The sequence below is a fragment of the Saccopteryx leptura genome, chromosome 10, assembly GCF_036850995.1.
Source record: "Saccopteryx leptura isolate mSacLep1 chromosome 10, mSacLep1_pri_phased_curated, whole genome shotgun sequence".
Taxonomy (NCBI): Eukaryota; Metazoa; Chordata; class Mammalia; order Chiroptera; family Emballonuridae; genus Saccopteryx; species Saccopteryx leptura.
Window position 1 is genome coordinate 46,034,356 of NC_089512.1, and position 22,096 is coordinate 46,056,451.

Consider the following 22,096-nt stretch of genomic DNA (forward strand, 5'->3'; position numbering starts at 1 on the left):
TTTTTTCTGAGGCCTCTCTCCTTGACTTGCAGATAGCCAGCATCTCTCTGTGTTTTCACATCTGTCTTCCCTTTGTGTATGTCTGTGTCCTAATCTCTTTTTATAAGGACATCAGTCATGTTGGATTAGGACACCCTATGACCTCATTTTAACTTAATCACCTCTGTAAAGATCCTATCTTCAGTTATGGTCACATTCTAAGGTCCTAAGAGTTAGGACTTCAACACTATCTATTTATTTACTTACTTATTGTTTACTCCTCTTTCCTCCATCCCCTCCCTCAGGTAAACATAAATTTTTTAGTGGGGGGACACCATTCAGCCCATAACAGGGAGGCTTCAGTAAACTTGGAGGTGAGGCCCATGGATGCCTTTAGGAGCACTGCAGACATGAGCAAAGACTCTGAAGTAAGAGCATGCCTGGTGTGTTTGAGAAAAAGCAAGGAGACCAGAGAAGAGTATAGGGAGTGAGGTGGAGAGAGTTGAAGGCAAGATCCAGGAGGTCCCAGGCAGCAGATTGCACTTGTTCTCGTAGATCATGGTGGGGACTATGGCATTTATCCTGTGGGAGGCAGGAGCCACAGAAGAGTTCTGAGCAGAGGAGGTATATGACCTGCTTCTGCTTTAACAGAATTTCTCTGGCTGCTATGCAGAGGAGAAATGGAAGGGATTGCTGTTGTCATTAGCACTGCTCACCATGTGTTTCCAGGTCTGCAGCAGAGCATTGCTCTTCCCCATCCCTTCGGAGCCAGGCAGGGCACGTGACTTGCTTTGGTCAATAGAGTGTGAGCAGAGTACTGTCATGGCTTCTGGGGAATACTTATGAGCATACTCTAGACCAGGGGTAGTCAACCTTTTTATACCTACCGCCCACTTTTGTATCTCTGTTAGTAGTAAAATTTTTCTAACCGCCCACTGGTTCCACAGTAATGGTGATTTATAAAGTATGGAAGTAATTTTACTTTATAAAATTTATAAAGCAGAGTTACAGCAAGTAAAAGCATATAATAATTACTTACCAAGTACTTTATGTCAGATTTTCGCTAAGTTTGGCAGAATAAATCTTTATAAAATAACTTACTATAGTTAAATCTATCTTTTTATTTATACTTTGGTTGCTCCACTACCGCCCACCATGAAAGCTGGAATGCCCACTAGTGGGCGGTAGGGACCAGGTTGACTACCACTGCTCTAAGTCATATTCTCTCTGTTTTTCCATGGCAACTGTCAGAGTTGAGTTCTTACTGGCTGCCCCATCAACCTGGGTCCCAGACCATGGTTAGAGGGACATGTAGTGTGCTTTTATGGTAATTAAACAAAGTAAATATGACAAAATTAAATTTATTCTGACATTAAAAAACATTCTTATGTTACATTTTTTAAGTTATGCTTTTTAGAATTTGTAAAAAAGAGAGGTTAAAAAATTTAAAAATGACATAAAAGTTATATATCTATATCTATATCTATATCTATATCTATATCTAGATATAGATATAGATAGATACATTCTTAGTAAGATTTAGTAAATTTGGCAGGTCCCGGAGCAAATGTGTTAAGTTTTTTCATTCTTGTGTTTATGAGAAACATGAGCCTAATGTGTCCTAGTGATTTCTTCAATGTTTTGGCATATATTTGAAAGGTAAACTCTCATTTCCTCATTAATACATTGAAGAATTCTTCTCTTTTTACTCTTGTGTTGAGTGCAGAAAACTCCCACCATACATATCATCTTAACTTTACACCAAACAAAGGATAGAAGAAACTTGCCTCCAGTCTTTCCAGGGAACATGGGGGGTAGTGTAAACAATCCAGCACCACAGCTTAACAGCCTTTGCAACCTAATCAGGCAAGTGAGGTGGGGGGTTGGGCAGACCGTCAGTTTACAGCCAATTCCCCACACCTCTGTCCTCCCAAAATCTAAACTCCAAAAACCCTGTTGGTTTTTTTGGTCCCCAACAGGCACGTATTTCTCTGGAATACCATAGGGCTCACCTGGAAATCTTCTAGGGTGCACCAGTGCACCCTGGCGCACACTTTGAGAACCACTGGTTTATACCATTGGGATATGAGGCTTGTTTGTTACCACAGCACAACCTGTTAGTTAACCTCTTCTGACTAGGAGGGAAAGGAGACAGAAATAGGGCCACAGTGAAGAAGAGACTGATTTATCCATGTGGGAGATGACAGGCCTTGGGCCATGGTGGTGGCAGTGGGAATGGTAAAGATATGGCTGGTCACTGGACATATTTTGAATGTGGAGCCAATAGAATTTGCTGACAGATTGAATGTAGATTATGAAAGAGATGAGCAAGGATGACTCCAAGATTTGTATCCTCAGCAGTAGAAAAAAATGTAGGAGCCATCAACTAAAGTAGCATGACCAAGGAAGACCATTGGGGAGGGCAGCCGGCCATGTGGAGTTGGACAGGTTCACTGAATTCAGTCCTAGGGGAGGCATCGAAGGGGCGGAAACCATGAGCTGTCAAAGTGAGCACAGCACACCCCTGTATTGTCTATGGGGCCTGGGACCCCTCTTACCACCAAACACGGGGATTCTGAAGAGCTGGAGTTGGTACAAACCCCTGGAAAATCTTGGGTTTAAAACAAGCCCAAACTGTTTTCAGCTGTATGGATGGACCTGGAAACTATTATGTTAAGTGAAATAAGCCAGGCAGAAAAAGAAAAATACCATATGACCTCACTCATGTGAGGAATCCAATGAACAATGTGAACTGAGGAATGGAATTGAGACAGAGGAGAGATCAAAGGGACTAGAAGGAAAGAGGACAGAGGGAAAGGGGATGATAGGATGGGATAAACCTGAAGGGAATGGGGGAGGGCGCTATGGGGAGGAGGGGAAAGGAGATGTTGAGGGGAATATGGGGGAGGGGACAACACTAGAATCTATGTGAACACAATAAGTTAAAATCAATAAAAAAAAAAAAGAACTGGCCCTGGCCGGTTGGCTCAGTGGTAGAGCGTCAGCCTGGCGTGCAGGAGTCCCGGGTTCGATTCCCGGCCAGGGCACACGGGAGAAGTGCCCATCTGTTTCTCCACCCCTCCCCCTCTCCTTCCTCTCTGTCTCTCTCTTCCCCTCCCACAGCCAAGACTCCATTGGAGCAAAGTTGGCCCGGGCGCTGAGGATGGCTCTGTGGCCTCTGCCTCAGGCGCTAGGATAGCTCTGGATGCAACAGAGTGATGCCCCAGAGGGGCAGAGCATTGCCCCCTTGTGGGCATGCCGGGTGGATCCTGGTCGGGCGCATGCGGGAGTCTGTCTGACTGCCTCCCCGTTTCCAGCTTCGGGGGGGGGGGGGAAAGAACTAATACCACCTGACCTGTGGTGGCGCAGTGGATAGAGCATTGACCTGGATGCTGAGGTCACCAGTTCGCAACCCTGGGCTTACCTGGTCAAGGCACATATGAGAAGCCACTGCTATGTGTTGATACTTCCCATTCCTCCTCCCGTCTCTCTTTCTTGCTCTCTCTCTTCTCTCTAAAATCAATCAATAAAATATTTTTTTTAAAAAAGGAATTTATTGAGTCTTGTAACAGGGAAAAAAAATTCCAGGGTAGTTTGGATTTCAAGTACAGCTGGTTTCAGGTGGTTAAAAAAAATGTTATCTCCCTCCCTCTCTCAGTTCTTCTCTAGGTTATGGTTTCTGTGAAGCTCTGCCCTGAGAAGGCAGACCCTAGCTCCAGCAACTTCCAGCTGACCTCCTTCCCTTGTGGAAACTGACAGCCCTTTTTCTGAAAGCTCAGCCAGGGTCTCTGCCAGCTCACATAGCACTTGGGTGCAAACTAGAAGAAAAAAAAAAATAGGTAGACACAGGCAAGGGGTTTGAGCAGAATATAACTCACTTGCCCAGTGAACAACCTGGGCTAGTCTTCGCAGCATCCCTAGATCCAGCAAATGGCTGGGAAGGCTCTCATTGGCTAGGCTTAGGCTGCATGCCCATCCCTGAACCAATCACTTTGGCTCAGAGGAGGTGATGCTCTGATTGGCTAGACCTGAGTCTCGAGGTCCCCTTGAAGCTCGGGGGTGGGGGGTTGAAGTGTACCATTAAATACAGTGGCCTGAGAGGGGCTGATTTCTGGGAAGAAAATGGGGAGGTGAGCGAGGTGAACTGTAGTCAAAAAGGAAGGCCAGGAGCTGGGCAGGCAGAACCAAGTGAGAAGATGGGGCTGGAGTTCCGGGCAGGGGCATTGTGGCAGCTCCTCACCCCAAGGGACAAGGTGGCAAAGGAGCAGAAACAGCTCAGTGAATGTTTGTTAACTGAAGCAGTGAGAGTCAGGGTTTGTAGAAGCTGCCTGGGACCCGCACATGCAGTCTCCCTGATTAATGAACCTGAGCCCCCTAGTTCCCTGCCTCAATTCTCACCCCATCTCTTCTCACTCTTAACTCTGGATTCCTGTATGACTGCTATTGTCTCTGGGTTCATGGGAGCCTGGCCTTGGGATCCCTCCTTCCAGCATCCCAGACCCCCACCTTATATAAGCCCGTACCCCATATCCACCCAGCCTTGGCCACATTTAGGTGGTTGAGCTGGAAGAAAAGCAGACAGAGGGAGAGTTCTTCTCCTAGGCCCTGAGAGCTGTGCTGGGTCAGGGCTCCTGGAATAGGAGCGAGAAGGCTGCAGGGGAGGGCAGCTCTAGAAGAGGGCCTTTCCTGGTAGGACTCCATCAATGGGCTGACTGCCGGGAGGGAGTGTGAAGATGCGGGAGGGTGCTATCGAAGTGCTTTGGGAGAAGTCAGAGCTTGATCACTCTGCTGCATATCACCCAGGGCTCACTGGAGGCCTAGGAATCTGCATTTTTAAAAGTGTCTCAGGGAATTCCCATGGGAACCAACTGGCCCCAAAGCATCTGGGAGTTTTTCCAACTCTGAGGTTCCTGGAAAAGGAAACTGTGCCCAAGGCCAGCATCAGACAGAGTTATCCAAGAGCTCTTGGCCTTCCCTTAAGGTGGGGCTCCCAGAGTTATGGGGATGGAACATTTGAGAGGAAGGCTGTCTGGGCTGCCCACCTGCCCCTGAGCCCCTGGGCCCAGCTGTGCTCATGTCTGCTGTCTAGACATGGGCTTTGTGCCCAGGCAGCTGTTGGCAGCCAGATGTGACCACTGGGGCTCAGAGGGCTGAGGTCACTTGCCTGGGGCCTCTCAGGTAGTCAGTGGTGGAGCCAGGATTTGAACCCATGTCTGCCACCCCAAGGCCTCTGTGGCTGTAACTGAAAGAAGCATGTGGCATTTGTCAGGCTCACATCTGGCCCCCCAGTGGCTTGTTTTTGTGCCCTTTTATAACAAACAATTAAAAAAAAAAGTACCCAATCACTGACATTTATGGAGTGTCAGTTACTGAGAGCCAGGCCCTTCCATGGTGATATCATTTAATCCCCTCAATTGCCTTCAAAGGGCCAGACCATTTTCATCCCTGTTTACAAAGAAAACTGAGGCAGAGTGACATAGTAGACATTTGTTTTCCTTGCCTGCTTAGCATTCTTCACCCCTTTTTATGGGGGGACACCCCTATTTCCCTTTGGGGAACCTCCCCACCCTCAGTATTGGCAGTCCAGTCAAGACTGTCCTCTGACTAAGGGGCAGGCACAGGACCCAGGCTTGGATGCTTTCTCCTGGAAGTTGAACTCTTGAATCCTGAGACACGTTTTCACCTTGAAAACTCCATCTTGCTCTAGGCTTCTCGTGTAAGCACTGCGGATTCTGAGACTGACTCCAAGAGTGACCTCCCGTCCTGCTGCTAAGGTCCCGTATCTTTGGCTGCACTTAGCTGAGCCCGCTTCTGTTGCCTGCAAGCCGGAGTCCCAGCCACACCAAGAACCTCCCAAAGTTTGCACAGGTGATGCAAGACTCAAGCCCAGATGGCTGGACACCAGAGTCCAGCTCAGCCACTGCCTGGGGTGGCACCTCTCAGGTGAAATAGGGAACAAACAATTCCTGGGGCCCAGGGACACTACCCAAAGTGGCTCTGAAATTTGCATTCCCTCCCACAGTACAGGCACACTGTTTTTGTAAAAGGGTAATGTTTTAAACTACACAGAAGATGATTTTCACTGTCCTCAATCTTCGGGGCTTCACAAACTCCACAGATCAGATCCTGGCACTCCAAGAGGTGGGTGTACCCTAGTTTGAGATATCTGGCTCCTTGTTACCACCCCAGGCTCAGAAACCCCCTTCCAACCCCTTCATCCCACTGCTCTGGGGTTGTTGGCAGAGCCGGGCCGTGGGCCCCTCTTCAGTGGTCGGGGTCGCTGGGGGCCAGCATGGCAGTGCTTCTTAGAACCCAGTGATTAACTCGCTCAAGTCTCCCTGGCTTTGGGTATTCTCACCCAACTCCACATTTTTGTCATGTCCACATCCCTCCTGTTCTATCATTTTCTTAACATTTTGTGTTCAATCGCCACATATTCGTTCTTTACTTGAAAAGACATCATTCATATCACTGCTGGAGAGAGCACTGTGTGTAATAGAATACAGCAATGCCCAGAAAACCACATTTATCACAGTCCAACTAGACACTGCCGTCTGCCCTGAGTGCCAGGTCAGTCGGCTCTTTGCCAGGGAGTTCCACAGGGGTTAACTAGGTGTTAAAGGTCCCCAGCCCCACACTGAACCTCCCCGCTGGGTGTGATCAGAAAGAACGGTTCAAAGGGAACCCAAAAGCATCACTTCCTCTGTGTGTGAACTGATGTTATTTCAGGCCATGTTGTGTACATATGCTTCACATTTCGGGGAACACTGGTCCTCACAATACAGGTGAAAACAGAGGGAGAAGGTCATGTCCATGGCTACACAGCACATCAGAGGAAGGGGCATGGCCACTCACATTCCGGCTCTTTCTGGAGCACCTTGCTCTTTCTCTTTAAAGCAAGCACTCCAGATGCTCCCAAGCAACTCCTGTAGGTCTGGGCCACATTTCCATCTCCAGCAGCCACTCCCCTGCCATCTGTTGGCTGGAGCCCTCCTCCTCGCCCCCTGCTGCACCCACAGTGCCAGTTGGTGTGGGCTCTGCAAATGCAAACTCATTTAAATGTCAGCTGGAGCAACACCCAGCTAGAAAGGCAAACAGGTGACAAAAATAGATGTGACAATCACTGTATCCTAGACTGTCAGCAGGCGCTTCCAGGCCCTCTTAACCATGCCTGGGGTAAGTAGCCCTTGAAGAATCAAGATAACCAGAGATGCCTGCCCAAGGAAAAACTCATGCACACACGTCATTTTGCACGCAGTTTTGGAAGGGTCAACAACTCATGGTTTTTATCCGTCTCATGGACTGGTGTTCCAAGAAAGTTTGCTTGCAAAAAGCAATTTGATGCCAAGAATTTGGAAACAACTGGTCTTGGTGATTTTTCAGGCAGCTCCCAGTTAATGAGCTATGAGGAAAGGCTGAAGTCCACTGCAGAAGCAGTGGTTCAGGGTTCACCTTTTGCAACCAGAAACCTCACCCCCTGACTTATCTCTTTGGGAGGGTGAGTCTTGAGGTTTATCTTAAAGGTGGGGGCACTTCTATAGCATCAGTAAACCTCTTTAACCTCTTTGAAGAGGATCCAAGGTGAAATGTTGGCAGGGGAGGCAACACCAAGTCTCTGGGTCTCTGTTTCCAGCCTCCATGGCCATGGCCCCTACCCTCTGCTTGCACTCTCCCAGGACACCATCTAAGCGGAATACAAAAGCAGCCACGCCCTCTGGTTTAAGCAACTCTGAGGTCCTGGCCAAGATCCTGAGGGGCCTTCATGTGTGTGCCTTGCCTTTGTCATCTGAGTTCCCTCATCTTCACAAGGGGAGAGGAGATCACTGGGACTAGGACCAGCCCCTCCCCCCCCCCCCCCCCCCCCCCCCCCCCCCGAGTCTCTCCTCATTCTAAGACTTTGTGTGCGTAAGGTCTTGACTCGGCCCCACTTGAAATCTCTGTTCTCATGGTGGCTTTGTTTCTTAGCAAGGGTTTGGGTAAAACTTGTCCCACCCTGAAAGGAAGTGGTAGAGACAGAAGCTGAACAATAGGGCTGAAGAGAGAGGCCCTCAGGATAGGAATAATGGATAACTGATGAGAGGGAAATGAAAAATTGTTGAAAAGTGGCCTGCGGGGAGATGAGAAGTACTGATGGTGTCTGGCCATGGTACTAGCAATTTGAAGGTGCTGATGGAGCGTGTCATGTAGTTGGGAAGGGGCAGTTTTCAAGTGCCACGAGACTATCAGAAAGTTTATGGCTTGCCCTGGCCAGGTGGCTCAGTGGATAGAGCATTGTCCCGGCATGGAACGACTAAGTGAAACAATGAGTTGATGCTTCTCTCTCTCTCCCTTCATCGCTCTCTCTCTGTACCTATCCTCCTCTTCCCCTTCCTCTCTCTCTCTCTAATCAATGGGGGAAAAAACCCCAGAAATGTTATGGCTTGGTGCTAAAAGCCTCAGGGAGCTGACTCAGTGCAGGTGGATCTGAGAAGACAGTTCCTGTGTTAAGCTGGGCCAAGAGGCAGGCATGATGTGCCTACTGAGCCCCTCCCACAGGCCCCTTCATGTGTGTGCTTTGCCTTTGTCATCTGAGTTCCCTCCTCTTCACAAGGGGAGAGTGGATCACTGGGACTAGGACCAGCCCCCCACAGGCTCTCCTCATTCTAAGACTTTGTGTGCGTAAGGTCACAGGTTTTCTGCACTCTGTATGCTGTAGAATATGCTCTCTGGCCAGGACTGTTGGGCTCTGTGTGCCACCAAGCACAGGATCTGAGGAGGACAGATGGTCCACACTCAGTTGTCTCAGTTTCCTCATCCATGCAGTGGGGATGGAAACTCATCTCCAGTGTTGCTAGGAGTCAGAGATGGGTGGTGGGTGTTCAGGATCTGTCCAGGGTCAGGGAGTGGCACACATGCCTCCTCCTTGGGACATCCTGCAACCAGGTAGGTAACCTTCTTGAGCCTAAAAATCAGAGGTTACAAACTCAGATGCCTCTGGCATCTGAAAATGAGAGGACAGTGTTGCTGGTGGTTGCATATTCAACCCCAGGACCATTCCTTTAATCATTGAGAGGCAGAATAGTACTGTATAGTAGCCATGAGCATACTTTGAAGCCATATCTGGATCCAAATCTTGGTTCTTCCACTTACCAGCTGTGAACCTCTGAATCTTAATTTTCTCATCTACATATAAAGGGATTAATAAATGACAAGATACATCATTGGCAAATAGCACACCTGCTGTTTTCTTTTCTTGCATCAGTAGCAGGCATTGCTAATCAATCAAGATATTTGTTTTCTTTTTTTGCACCATGGAAAACATTGCGAATTGATCAAGATATTCTTTCTCCCTGAGCCTCCGAATCTTTCTGTGTGTCTAGAGTTCCAGGCAGCCATTCCCAATAGGTAAGACTTGCCATCTTTGTTATAATGCCCTATACAGAACAATTCCTGGCACAAAACTAACCCTGTATAAATGTCAGTTCATCAGTCTCTGCTCAGTGCAGGTATCCTTATCCATTATCCCCAACTTCTTCTGACTCACCTCCAGTGACAGGGAGCTCACTACTTCCTCAAACTGGATGTTTTGTTGCCAGACAATTCTGATGATTAGGAAGTTCTCAAATCTCCCTCCCTGTATTTCCCTTTTCCTTCAGTCAATAATTCTGTGACAAAGTGCTCCCTTCTTTCCTGGTTTAGCTGCCACTACAGATTGAGGCGATTTATTTTGAGGTAAAGATTTGAACCACCCAATGAGTAAAACCTTCTCTCAGCTTGCTTGTATTTGATTCCAGACTAGCTAAGCTGCTTCAGGATTTGATGGACATGTTGGGAGAGTATGTGAGCATGTGTGTGTGCATGTGTGCATTAGAATGTGTGGGTGAAGGAGATTGAGAGAGAGAGAGGAAAGAGAGAGTAAGAATGTATTTTAAAGCCTCATAATACACCAGGCCAATGTCACTCCTTATGTAAGCCTAATAGCTTCTCTGTGGATTGGGGCTGCATTCGGGGCCCCATCATTAGCTGATTAAGGCTGATTATTCCAAGGGGAGGGACAGTAAAGAGGGACATGACGTTACATAACTCTCCATTCATTTGGATTTAATCCACGCTTCTAAATTTAGGAGCTGAAGGACTGCAAAGATGAGCTCCTGGCATTGGGAGGTGGCACTGGCCACATGGGGAATGTGGGTCCAGTGAGTGCTGGAACCTCATGGCACCCACAATCAAATTGTGGGGCTCTTTTCAGGGGGGCATTTCAGGAGCCATCGCACAGTGCCAGGAGAACAGACATTTCACAGCCCAAAGCAGGTGACTCTGCAATGGGGGTGGCGGGGAGCGGTGGCACTGAGGGTGTATAGTATAGTGATGAGGAGGTAAACTGGAACCCAATGTCCTGATGGGCTGGGAGGTTCTAGGAAAACCTGGCCAGTCATGGTTACCCCTGAGGCACAGCATGTGTTTGTGTGTGGTCTAGTTTGGCCACTTTCAAGTGGGTCTCCTTCCTGCTGGGGCTCCTAGCTTTCCTCTTCTAAATAGTTTATGCAGGGGCATGGAAAAGCACTCCAGTCATTCAGGCTGTGCACTGCACAAGGGTTCCATGTCTAAGCGAGCACCTCACACTCTGGAAGCTCGAAGTCAAGTGTCTTGAGCAAAGGAAGCCTTTTTCTGATTTGCACAAAGACACTGTATGGGCTAGCAGCAGCCTTCTCTAACATCCACTGGGACTAGCTGGATCCAACTCTGAGTTCGAGCCACAGTGATCCTGTTCAGAGAGAAGTTGGTGAAAACTGAGGATAAAGAGAAGCTTCAGAGCTGTGACTAGTCATTCAAGGTCTCAGAAACATTTCCCAGGCTATGGCAAAGAGGTGATAACACGCAGTAATAGCACATGAGATAAAGTGTAGATTAAAAAGCACTTTATTAACTGTAAAGAATCCACACCCATTTTAGGAAGTGCTCTGAAGTTGTGTCCCAGTAGAACATGAGCCAGACTTGGGTTCAGCTACTTGCTGGCCTTGTAACATGGGATGAATCACTTCACCTTTCTGGGCTTCAGTTGGATCAGCTGTGAGATGGAAATTAGGTGGCCCATCGCCACATAAGAATCAAATGGAAAAATGGCCACATCTCAGAGTCTCTCAATACTACTTTAAAAAGTGTCCAGGCCATTTGAACACTAGAAGTGTGTGTGTGTGTGTGTGTGTGTGTGTGTTCCTTAATCCTATGTACTTAGAAAAAATTCATGTTCAATATCCTGGCTAAAAATATCCTTTATGTCTGACTCCCTGCCCATCAGTCTAAGCTTGTCGCCTGCCACACTCCCCAAGCTCACTCCAGTCTTTGCTGTTCCCTGAATGTGCCAGGGCTGTGCCCACCTCGTGACCATTGCACTTGCTGTTCCTCTCCCTGGAAAGCTCTCCCCTCATCTTTCCATGACTGGCTCCTTCTCACTGGCCAGGCCTCAGCACAAATGTCACCTCCTCCCTCAATGTAGCTCCTGGTACTTCCTTCCACCTCACCCTGTCCTAATTTTCTGCATTGTTCTTTATTACTTTCTCATGCTTTATCTCTTGGCTCGTTTGTTTATTTTCTGTCTTTATCACCAAACTCTAAGCTGTACTAGAGTAGAGATTTTTTCTGTCTTGCCCACTACAGAATCCCAGACCACAGGTATCTAATAAATATTTGCTGATGCCTGAGCAATGTTTGTGAGGAGAATGAAGCGAGGTCAGCTGCTTCCAAGCTCATCAAGCTCCTCTCTCCACCTCATCCTGCCTTGTCCCTTGCTCTTTCTTCCTACCTCTTCGTGGGATGGCCTCTCTCTTTGTCCACATTTCTTTTCTCTTCCACTAGATGTCTTCCTAGGCTCTTTCTTGATTTCTTTGCTTGTCTAACAGAGCTTACACCATCTTGTTCTTTCTGTTTTCAAGGTTAGGGTGATTTTCTCATCTTATGGAATCTCTGCTTGTCAGCTTGGGTCTTCCTCTCTTTGATGAGGGTAGGGACAGGCAGACACATGGAGCCAGAGTGGGAGACATGGGTGGAAGGTGGTGTTAAATTAATAAAAAGCCTGTTGCCTCCAGAGATAGTGAGATCCTCACCTCTGAGGCTGTGAGTGGAGGCTGAATAACTGCTTCCTCAAGGTGCTCCCAGCTCCACCCTGTAGGGAGAGCCTCAGCCCCAGCTGCTGCTACAGACAAGTTTACTTCTCTTCTTATAACCAGGCTTTTGCAAATCTGCTCTGCAAGGGCTGCAGTGAATTAGTTTGGCTCATATCAATTTTTAACTGGACTGAAGAATGTGAATGGCCTTTTTTTTTTTTTTTTTTTTTTTGTATTTTTCTGAAGCTGGAAACGGGGAGGTAGTCAGACAGACTCCCGCATGCGCCCGACCGGGATTCACCCGGCACGCCCACCAGGGGGCAATGCTCTGCCCATCCAGCATCCGGGGCGTTGCTCTGTCACGACCAGAGCCACTCTAGCGCCTGGGGCAGAGGCCAAGGAGCCACCCCCAGCGCCCGGGCCATCTTTTGCTCCAATGGAGCCTCGGCTGTGGGAGGGGAAGAGAGAGACAGAGAGGAAGGAGAGGGGGAGGGGTGGAGAAGCAGAAGGGCGCCTCTTCTGTGTGCCCTGGCCGGGAATTGAACCCGGGACTCCTGCACGCCAGGCCAACGCTCTACCACTGAGCCCACCGGCCAGGGCCATGAATGGCCTTTACTTTGTAGTTTATAAGTCTCTTTTATTGGTCATTCAAGTCAGCAAATGTTTAAATAAGCACCTACTATGTGCCAGATAGGCTTCCAAGTGCTTTTCATATAATAATTTATTCATAAGGCAGGTAGTATTATTATCATTATCCCATTTTACAGGTAAGAAAGGTATGATCCAGAGTAGAGTTTTTTATAAAGTTCAGTGTCTTAGACTGTTCCAAATGCTGTAACAAAATACCACAGACTGAGTGGCTTATAAACAACTGAAATTTATTGCTCTCAGTTCTGGAGCCTGGGAGTCCAAGATCAGGGTATCAGCATGGTCATGTGAGGGCCCTCTTCCTGGTCTCAAATGTCTTATATCCAAACCTGGTAGTAGAAGCAAGGGAGCTCTCTGGAGCCTCTTCTGTAAGGGTACCAATCCCATTCATGAGGGCTCTACCCTCATAACCTAATCACCTCCCAAAGGCCCCAGCTCCTAAAAACAATCACCTTTGGGATTAGGATTCAACATGTGAATTTGGGGGTGAGGGAGGGCATGGGGGCACACATTCAGCCCATAGCACTCAGAAAAGTTTTCAAAGTTTTCAGGATTTTTTCTGTGCACAGGCTCCTTCCTTATTGCCAGATGGAGCCTCAGCCCTATGTTCATGTGTGTAAAATTCTAAAAAGGAATATATTGCACCCGAAAGCAGCTAAGGGGATCCAGCTCAGGGGAAGTTAAGTTGTGGGTACATTTAAATTGAGTTTACTGATATAAATGCATGTGGGTTCAAAGTTAGCCATCTTGGTGTAGAAGATAGCTTCCCTAAAGCTCACCATGCACAGTCACCTGGATCGTGGTTCAGAGATACTAATCCAGAGTTTGTATAACCATATGAATGTGCTCTGTCACCCAGCACAGAAAGTGTGCAGAAAGTGAAGGAACATCAGGCCTGACATGTAAGGAGTCAGAAGCTGTTCTGCAGAAAGTCCTTTCTACCCATCAGATGTATTACATTGTAAATGCAGGGTTTGCTTCACGTTGCTGTCATCCACCCCTAGTGCAAACCAAAGTGCCTTCCTGTGGGAGGAGACAGAATAATGCAGAGTATACAATCACAAACATGATACATTGTTTTCGTCTTTGGGGAAGATCATGCAAAATGCAATGATCAGACTTCTGTGTTTGTAGAGCACAAACTTATGGCTGGCCTGAAAACAATGGTCTTTGTAACAGATCATATACAAAAAAAACTTGATGGAGGTTTTTCCAAATTTAATAATGGTGCTGAAATGCATGTGTTTATATGATCATTCCAAGTACATCTTGTGAAACTGAAACTTTTCTAAATAGTCTGTAGTAGCAAGAGCTTTATTCAATAGGCCATGTTAAAGAAAAGACTGAATTATCTTTTAATTCCCTGTTAACAAAATGACCAACTGTCATCATGTGGAGGTGATCAATGAAATGTTGGGGAAAAGGATTACAAAGGTATGTCAGATGGTTGATTAATAAAAAAAAATTATTTTTCTGGACTTTGTGATGTTTGTGGCATTTGTCAACTTTCTAAAATTTCTAATATTCTATGACTCCTTTTCTTATTCTAAATCTCACCTAATTTTCTGTTTTTCTCTCTGTAGGCTTTGGGCTTCACTTCTAAACTGTATGGTAGCTACCAGAATAGGGTGACTTCCTCATGCAAATAAAAAGTCATACAATCCGTGCACTTTTTCTGTCCTTTTAACACAAAAGGTAGCTCACGACAATCACACTGGCAGCAGCAGCTGTGTCAGCTGTGCAGCAGGACAAGGGTGGGGGGTGAGGATGCGACTTCAATAGTCTGAGGGAGAGGATGATGGTTGTAGGAGGGAGCAGTAGGAGGTAGAGGAGCCTCTGGATTTGGGCTCTGTTCTACAGAGCCATCAGGACTTGCTGACGATGAGGGGGCCAGCAAAAGAAAGGAAGACATCAAGGACGCTCGCCGCTGCCATTCTGATTTTCCTTCGGAGCTGTGACTTGGGGAGTCAGAATTCTGGAAAGGCTACTGTGGGCGGAAGGGAGAAGGGCCTCTCACCGACTGGCTGGACGTTATTTGCAAGCACCGATGCTCCCCCAGCGCCGACGCCCTCGCAGGACTGGAGGACGCCCCGGAAGCGCGCCCGTGGCGGGGAGCCAGCGGCCGGCCGCAGCCTGCCCGACCCTCCCAGCGCAGGCGGGCTGGCGCGGATCAACACGTGCGGCTCCTCCCGTGCGCGCCCCACGTGCAGCCCCGCGTGCGCCCCAACCTCTGCCTCCCTGGCCTGGGGCCGGCTGTCTGGGCTGCTGCCAGCTCCAGAGAGGAGAGATGTGTACAGATGGGGGTGTCGGTGGAGGTGGGGCAGCGTGAAACTGGGATGCAGGAGTGGGAAACGGTCCCGGTCCCACCTCTGCTGCCCAGACCGCTCTGTGACCTGTGCCAATGGTTGTGCTTCCCTGAACCTCCCTTTTCTTTTAGACATATGAATGCATCCTTCTTGGAGAAGCCTGTGCTGGCTTGCCAAGCTTTACCAGGAGTAAAAGGACAACAGTGATGATAAAAACAGTAATAGCAATCATAACAAACATTTACTGAGTGCTCACTCTGTGCCAGGAACTCTTACTCATATAATCCCCCAGCAAGCTCATGATGCCAGCCCTTTTATTGTCCCCACTTTACAAATGAGGAAATTAAGGCAGAGGAAGATGTTCATATGATAATTGTAATTACTACTAATAATCACAAAACAATGGCTATTATCAATAGGAGGGATGCTGATGGGGCTTTGGCTTAAGGACGGCTTGCGGTGTACAAGCAATGGACACACAGGATCATAATATATCCTACTCTAGTTAAGGGCTTTTATATCATCCCCATTTTACAGATGAAGACAGGGAAATAAAGTCATTTGCCCATAAAGACAGCTGATCAAGGGGCAGAATCAGGACTTGAACTCATCTCTGTCTAAATAAACTCGCAGCCATGAGCACTATTGGCCTTACCTGGAGGGGTCTTTTGCCTGTGATCCCTCATCTCCCGCCCTGACTCTGTCCCTAAATTGAGTAGAGCAGTAACAATCTCTGACCACAGGGTGCTCATTCCTGCTCCAATGATCCGATCTGATCTTTTGGAAAAGTGGCTGCTTCACCCCCGGACGCTCAGCTGGGCCCAGCAGAAGCTGGACTGAGAGTGGGCCTTGGGACATGCACTAGCCCGAGCCTGCTTCCTACCCTGGGACTCAGGTGAAGGAGCTCAGAAAAGCCACTTCTTGTAAATGGTCTTTTTTGTGGATTTTGGGCTGGCCAGCTTTCCAGAAGACACGTCTTTTTTTCTGCCGAGTGCCTGGTGGTTTTGCCATCTTCCCTAGATCCCCTGGCCCTGGCCCTCATGATTTCTGATTTCTGCAGACCTGGACTAAGAGGCTCCTAGGGAGGCCTGGAGCACTTCTGAGAAGTGGCTACCTTGCCCACCTGTCCAGAAGTCTCCCAGTCTTGGCCCCAGTGCTTCCTGGAAACTCTGCTTCGCTCCCATGCCATGCTTACTCCAACCTAGAGAGCCCCTGGGGCTTGTCGGAAACCTGGTGGGGCGATTAGGGTGGGGGTCAGAAAAGGTCACACAGCAATTGAGCAGCTGAGGCTGGTGTTTGTCACTTGGAAGGAGGTGGGTGCGGACCTCATGGCCTCCCCACTCCTGAAGAGGGCTGTGAAGCCCTGCAGTGTTGCCCAGTCTCTGTGTGCCTGATGTCAGCTATGTGGCTCTCTCTGACCCACCATGTTGGGCTGCTGGGACATGAACTAAAATCAGTCTGGGGTCAGCTTAGACCCTCAGAGGCTGGCCTGGGACTTTGCTGGCAGATGTCCTTGGCATGTGGATGTCTTCTTCCTCCTACTATGGCCTTGACCTGAGAGACCTTGATTCCTTACTGAGGGTATAAGGTGGTGCTTCTTCTTCGTATAAGAACCCCGAACTTGGAGGAGGCGGTGTGGTTGATGGGAGAGGCCAGGCAAGAAAGGCACCTGAATGTTTATCTGCATTGGCCGTGTTCTGGGCACCTCGCTGAGCAGGGGGAAGAAACACCTGCAACTCTAACCTGTACCTCTGCCTCCTGACACAGTGTTTCCCTGCACTGTCTGTCCCCTCAAGGAAAATACGTTCCAGGCCTTGATACTTCCCTTCTGCATAATGCACACATGTGCCCTGGGTGGGTTTCAGTTGTTCTTTTTTAACAGACTTCATTTTTTATAGCAATTTTAGGTTTACAGCAAAATTGAGAGGAAGGTACAGAAATTTCATATGTACTTCCTGCCCCTGCACATGGACTGCCTACCCACCAGACTGGTGTATTTGTTACAGTATAGTATGATACAAAGTGGTCTCACTGCCCTAACCTCTGTGCTCCACCTATTCCTTTCCTCTTTTTTTTTTTAAATAAAGATTTTATTTATTAGTTTTAGAGAGAGGAGAAAGAGAAACAGAGAAAGCAGGGGAGGAACAGAAAGCATCAACTCATAGTTGTTTCTTATATGTGCCTTGACTGGGCAAGCCTAGGGCTTTGAACTGACAACCTGAGAATTCCAGGTCATTGCTCCTTCCACTGTGCCACCAAAGTTCAGTCTCTCTCTCTCTCTCTCTCTCCCTCTCCCTTTCTCTCTTTAACTTTATTTCTCTATTTTGAGAATAGAAATGTCTTTCCTGTGGTTTCTGCCAATTTAAAAATCATGCATAGAAGTCCCTTGTTAATGGCACCCACCCATTCCTGGGATAACCACTGCTAGGAGTGCTGGTATGTTTCCTTCTCTTTGTTTTATGTCTTGGTAAATATACACCGCCCTGCAATTGTGAGAGTTAATCACACTAGAAGCCATGAGAGCCAGTCCCAGGAGCTGGCATTGACTGAGCGTCTGCTGTGTGCCTGACCTTTAATCTCCACAGCACCTCCGTGAGCCAGGCATGATTTGTATCTCCATTTTGCAGCTGAGAAGACTGAGGCTCACTGGTCCCAGGGAGGGTAAGTGTCAGAGCTGGGATTTGAGCCCAAGTCTCTCTGACTAAGCGCCGAACTCTGCACTTCGAAAAGCAGAAAGCATCTTGGTGTGTGAGGAATTCCGCTCTTACATCACGACCCTGGGGACGGAGACTATGAGCCAGCATGGGAGAGGCCTGAGGAAACAGCTTGTCTGGTGGCGGGGCTCCCAAAGGTGGAGAGAGAGGCCTTTGCAGCCTGCCGCGTCGCTCTTTCTCTTCTCAGGCATGGTTCCTAGAGGACCCAGGAGCCCAAGGCTGGGGGGAGGGAGTGATTGACCCCTCTCCCAAGTCCATGTCCACAGGACATGTCAGCAGAAAGTACATACCCATTCAGAAGAATGTATTGTTATATCGTACGCACATGCACACCCTTCCCCTCATGACAAGCAAAGCTCTCTCTGGTCCATGGTCTCATCGCATCCTCACATCAGGGCTGCCTCCTCTAGTTGCCCATGCTGCATGCTGCACAATTGCAGGGGGCACCAGTCACATGGCCTATGATGTGAATGGCACACCCTGGCATTGTCTAACGCAGTGGCACTGGTCCCTGCTCACGGTGACCTGGGAGTGAGCCAGGGAGACTTGGCCCATTTTACCGCTGGTGGAAACTGATGCTCAGAGACAGCCAGTGACTGACTTCCCCATGGGTCACGGAGTGAGTCAGTGCTTGGAACAAAATCTGTGTCATCCTTTATCTCCCTTCCCCCAGACATTTCAAAGAGAATTCTTTCTTTCTGAAACTTTGATTTACTTTAAAGACAAATCATTTTTAAGCTTCTACCTCTCTATTTTTTAAGAGGAGCCACATTCACATGATATACAATCTTAAGGGTACAAAAGAGTGCACAGAGAGAGCTGCTGCCGTCTACGCCGACCCCAGGCAGCCGCTGCTGCTGTTTGCTGCCCTTCCAGAGAGAGTCCACACACTTCTCCCACAGAGGGGTGCGTGTGATGCTAACTAACCACACCTCGTTGTTTTCACTGTGTGCGCCTAGCAAAGTATCTGAACATTTCAGACTGCTTCATTCCTTGTTTTGCTGTGACCAAAATTCTATTGTGTGGAGGCCTTGGCACTCACTGCTGCTTGCTGCGGGTGCTTCTGTCTCCCGCTAGAGCGCTCGGTGCTGATGCACTCCCAGCACGCCTCATTTCACAAGTCTGAAAAAAAAAACACCTGAAGGGTCAAGTCTTTATTTTTCTAAATGGAAGTATTTCATTTTTTGAAACAAAAGTAAAGGATCATGAAAGGACATATGTATAATAAAGTAAAGGAGAAGGTTTAACCTGCCCATCCACATAGATCCTGCTCTCTGGAAGTGATCACTCTTTCATGTTGTTTCACAGCTTGCTTACAATATGTGGTTGATTGCAAAAATGGCCACAGTCCTTTACACCTCCCTGTGTCCTTTCTAATGGGAATATGCAGTTCCTCCCATCAAGAGGCAGAGTGTATTTCTCTCTATTTTGAATCTACTTCGTCACATTTCTTGTTTTGTCAAGCAGAATGTGGCGAAAGTGATGAAGTGCCAGTCCTGACCCTAGGCCTCAAGAAACCGTGCATGCTGCTACCAACTCTTCCAGGGCCTTTCTGCCCACGGTGAACAAGCTGGGCTAGCCTGCGAGAGCAGGACTCTGGGGCCGTATCTGGGTCAGAGGGAGACTGTGCTGTGGCTGCTTAGTGGTACCTGCCATGTGCTTGCGGCAGGAGTAGTGAAAGAGGGGCGTGTGTCATTGTTCATTCATATCTCCATCTGAGCCTAAGAGGAGCTCGCTCCTATTCCTTCAGAGGATTCTGAAAGACCAAATGACCTTCAAGACCTAAGAGGTGGGCACTGGGAGGATTTGGACCCAATTTGCTGTGTGATCCTGGACAATTGCCCTTTTCTTCCTGAACCTCAGTTTCCCTGTTTGTACAATGATCAGGTTGATGAGTGTAATGCCGGTGGCTAAGGCCAGGCAGGTTCACATTGGATTTGAGCAGATGGTAGAAAAACGGCGGGGTCAGAAAGGGTTGGGCCATTCCATTTAATAAAGTCTCACAACGGCAGACAAGCACACAGGCAGGGGAAACCACCCCTCAGGCAAACAAACAGCCAAATGGCCCCTCCCAGTGGCGGGCAGGCAACCATGCATCTGCAATCTGCAATCTCTAATCTCTCTAGAGCGCTAGTACCCACAGCCTTTTATAGGCTATGCACATGTGCCTCTGCCACACGCTCATGCACTAATCAAGCAAAGTGCTTGCAGCTGGTATACCAGCGAGCAAGCCTAACACAGTTGCTCCACAGTGGCAGAGCTGGGACTCAATCCTGACTCCCATCCTATCCCTCTGTAACTGGAGGCTGAACCATCACGTGGTCTGGGGTGGGGTGGTTATGGTTGGAAGCATGCCACGCTGTGGGCCCACAGATGTGAATATCCAACAGAGTCCCGCTGTGGTCTCCCCAGGACATGTTACTCTGGGAGGCCACTTGCTGGAGAGGGCAACCACATTGATGATTCTTAGCAAGACTTGTCCCCTTCCCATTTACATTCACCCTGAGGGTATAGTCCTTTGTATTGGAGGAGGTCCTAGCTTTTTGTGGTGAAGGTTTCCTATTTTAGACTCTGTCTTAAGCAGTCCTGCTTATACAAGTAAAATTTAATAAAAACTAAAGAAAAAGGATTAGAGAAAAAGAATACTAGAGGATGTAATAGAGTATAGCAAGGCTAAAATAAATGACATATTGCAAGAGAAGAGGAGGTTGAGAAAGAGGTCTTCTTACCAGACAGGGGATCTGGCCCTTCGGGTCTGCTTATGGCTAGCCAGTAATACGTAGGTTCTTGACTTTGTGCTAGAAAAATTTCACAACATGAGTCCAGGTGAGTTTTGAGAGTAAGTTTGTTAAAGCTGTAGTCAGTGAAACAGGGAAGGGCCTAGAATAAAAGAAACAACAGGTTAACCTACACCAGAAGTCAGAGAAAAGGGGCTCTGAAGACAGGTTCAGGGGGTTAGCCTGAAAAGAGCTGCCGCTGCCCATGCTCCCTGGTTGCAGTCTCGTGAGGACCCTTAGATTTTAGGAGATACACGCCTGTGAGGGAAGAAGAGGGAAAGGGAAAGGTGTGGGTGTGCGCCCTGAGGGAGAATGGCTCTGGGTCTTCCATCCTAAGATCTTTTATTTTATTTTTTTATTTTTCTGAAGTTGGAAACGGGGAGGCAGTCAGACAGACTCCCGCATGCGCCCGACCGGGATCCACCCGGCATGCCCACCAGGGGGCGATGCTCTGCCCATCTGAGGTATCGCTCTGCCGCAACCAGAGCCATTCTAGAGCCTGAGGCAGAGGCCACAGAGCCATCCTCAGCACCCGGGCCAACTTTGCTCCAATGGAGCCTCAGCTGCGGGAGGGGAAGAGAGAGACAGAGAGGAAGGAGAGGGGGAGGGGTAGAGAAGCAGATGGGCGCTTCTCCTGTGTGCCCTGGCTGGGAATCAAACCCGGGACTCCTGCATGCCAGGCCGACGCTCTACCACTGAGCCAACTGGCCAGGGCATCCTAAGATCTTTTAAGAGTGAAAATCTTAGGGTCCCAGAATATTCATCAGCTTTCCAGGTGTGTCCTTTTGGAGTGGTGGTCTCCACTGACTGGTTGGTGCCAGGCAGGGGGTCCTGAGGTCAGCCATGGCATCCTTTGTCTGGTTTTGCTGCTTTTCTGGCCTGGAGCTGAAACACACTTGAGGCTTAGATATATTTGATGCAGCTCAGAACCTCCTTGTCCTGGAGGCTTTAATGCTTAAGGGCTGTTCTCTGGCCCCCTTGTTCAATCCCCTGGTAAGGGAGCCTAACCCATATGACTGGGGAGGAAAGGTTAGAGGAAGCTCTTAACTGCGTGACCAGAGATAGGAAATCAGGGGGTCTAAACCACATGACCAGCAATATGCTAGTGGAGGAAAGGTTACCCTGGGGGCCAGATTCTTGTTTTCCCAGTTTTGCCCGTTTCTTGGTATCTGGGGCTATCCACCCTGGTGGCCCTCTGTGCCTGGCCTATAGTCCCTGCTCTGCTCATGTCTGTCTAACTGCCTGCCACAGTCTCTCTTCTCCACTTTCTCACACTGACTTCCCCGCCCCACGTCATTTGCCCTGATTTTTTTTGCTTTGTTATAACTATATTATGTACATCCAAAACATGACATTAAATTATTACTCTGTGCTACCAAAAAGAGAGTAAAGCTTTTTATTATTTACATTAAATAGCAAGTACCTTTAGAACAAAACAAAACAACAAAGCCCTATTCTTCCTCCTCTGACATGCCCCTGGGCATAGGAGATTTTGTGTCCCCTTTGAAATGACCAAGGCCCATTGCAGGGGCTGTGCCCTGTGAAGTCAGCCTTCCTTCACTTACAAACATCAGCTCTGACTGGAATCA

General features: G+C 48.3%; 1 long non-coding RNA gene across 1 annotated transcript in view; it reads right to left on the reverse strand.

Annotated features, from left to right (window-relative positions):
• Positions 1–516: 516 nt before the first annotated feature.
• Positions 517–22,096, reverse strand: part of LOC136382431 (uncharacterized) — a 28,471-nt gene continuing 6,891 nt past the window's right edge. Inside the window, exons 2-3 of the long non-coding RNA XR_010747232.1 lie at positions 3,404–3,492; positions 517–561 (exon numbers count right to left, since the gene is read on the reverse strand). This is a non-coding gene — a long non-coding RNA (uncharacterized lncRNA). The remainder of the gene's footprint in view (positions 562–3,403; positions 3,493–22,096) is intronic.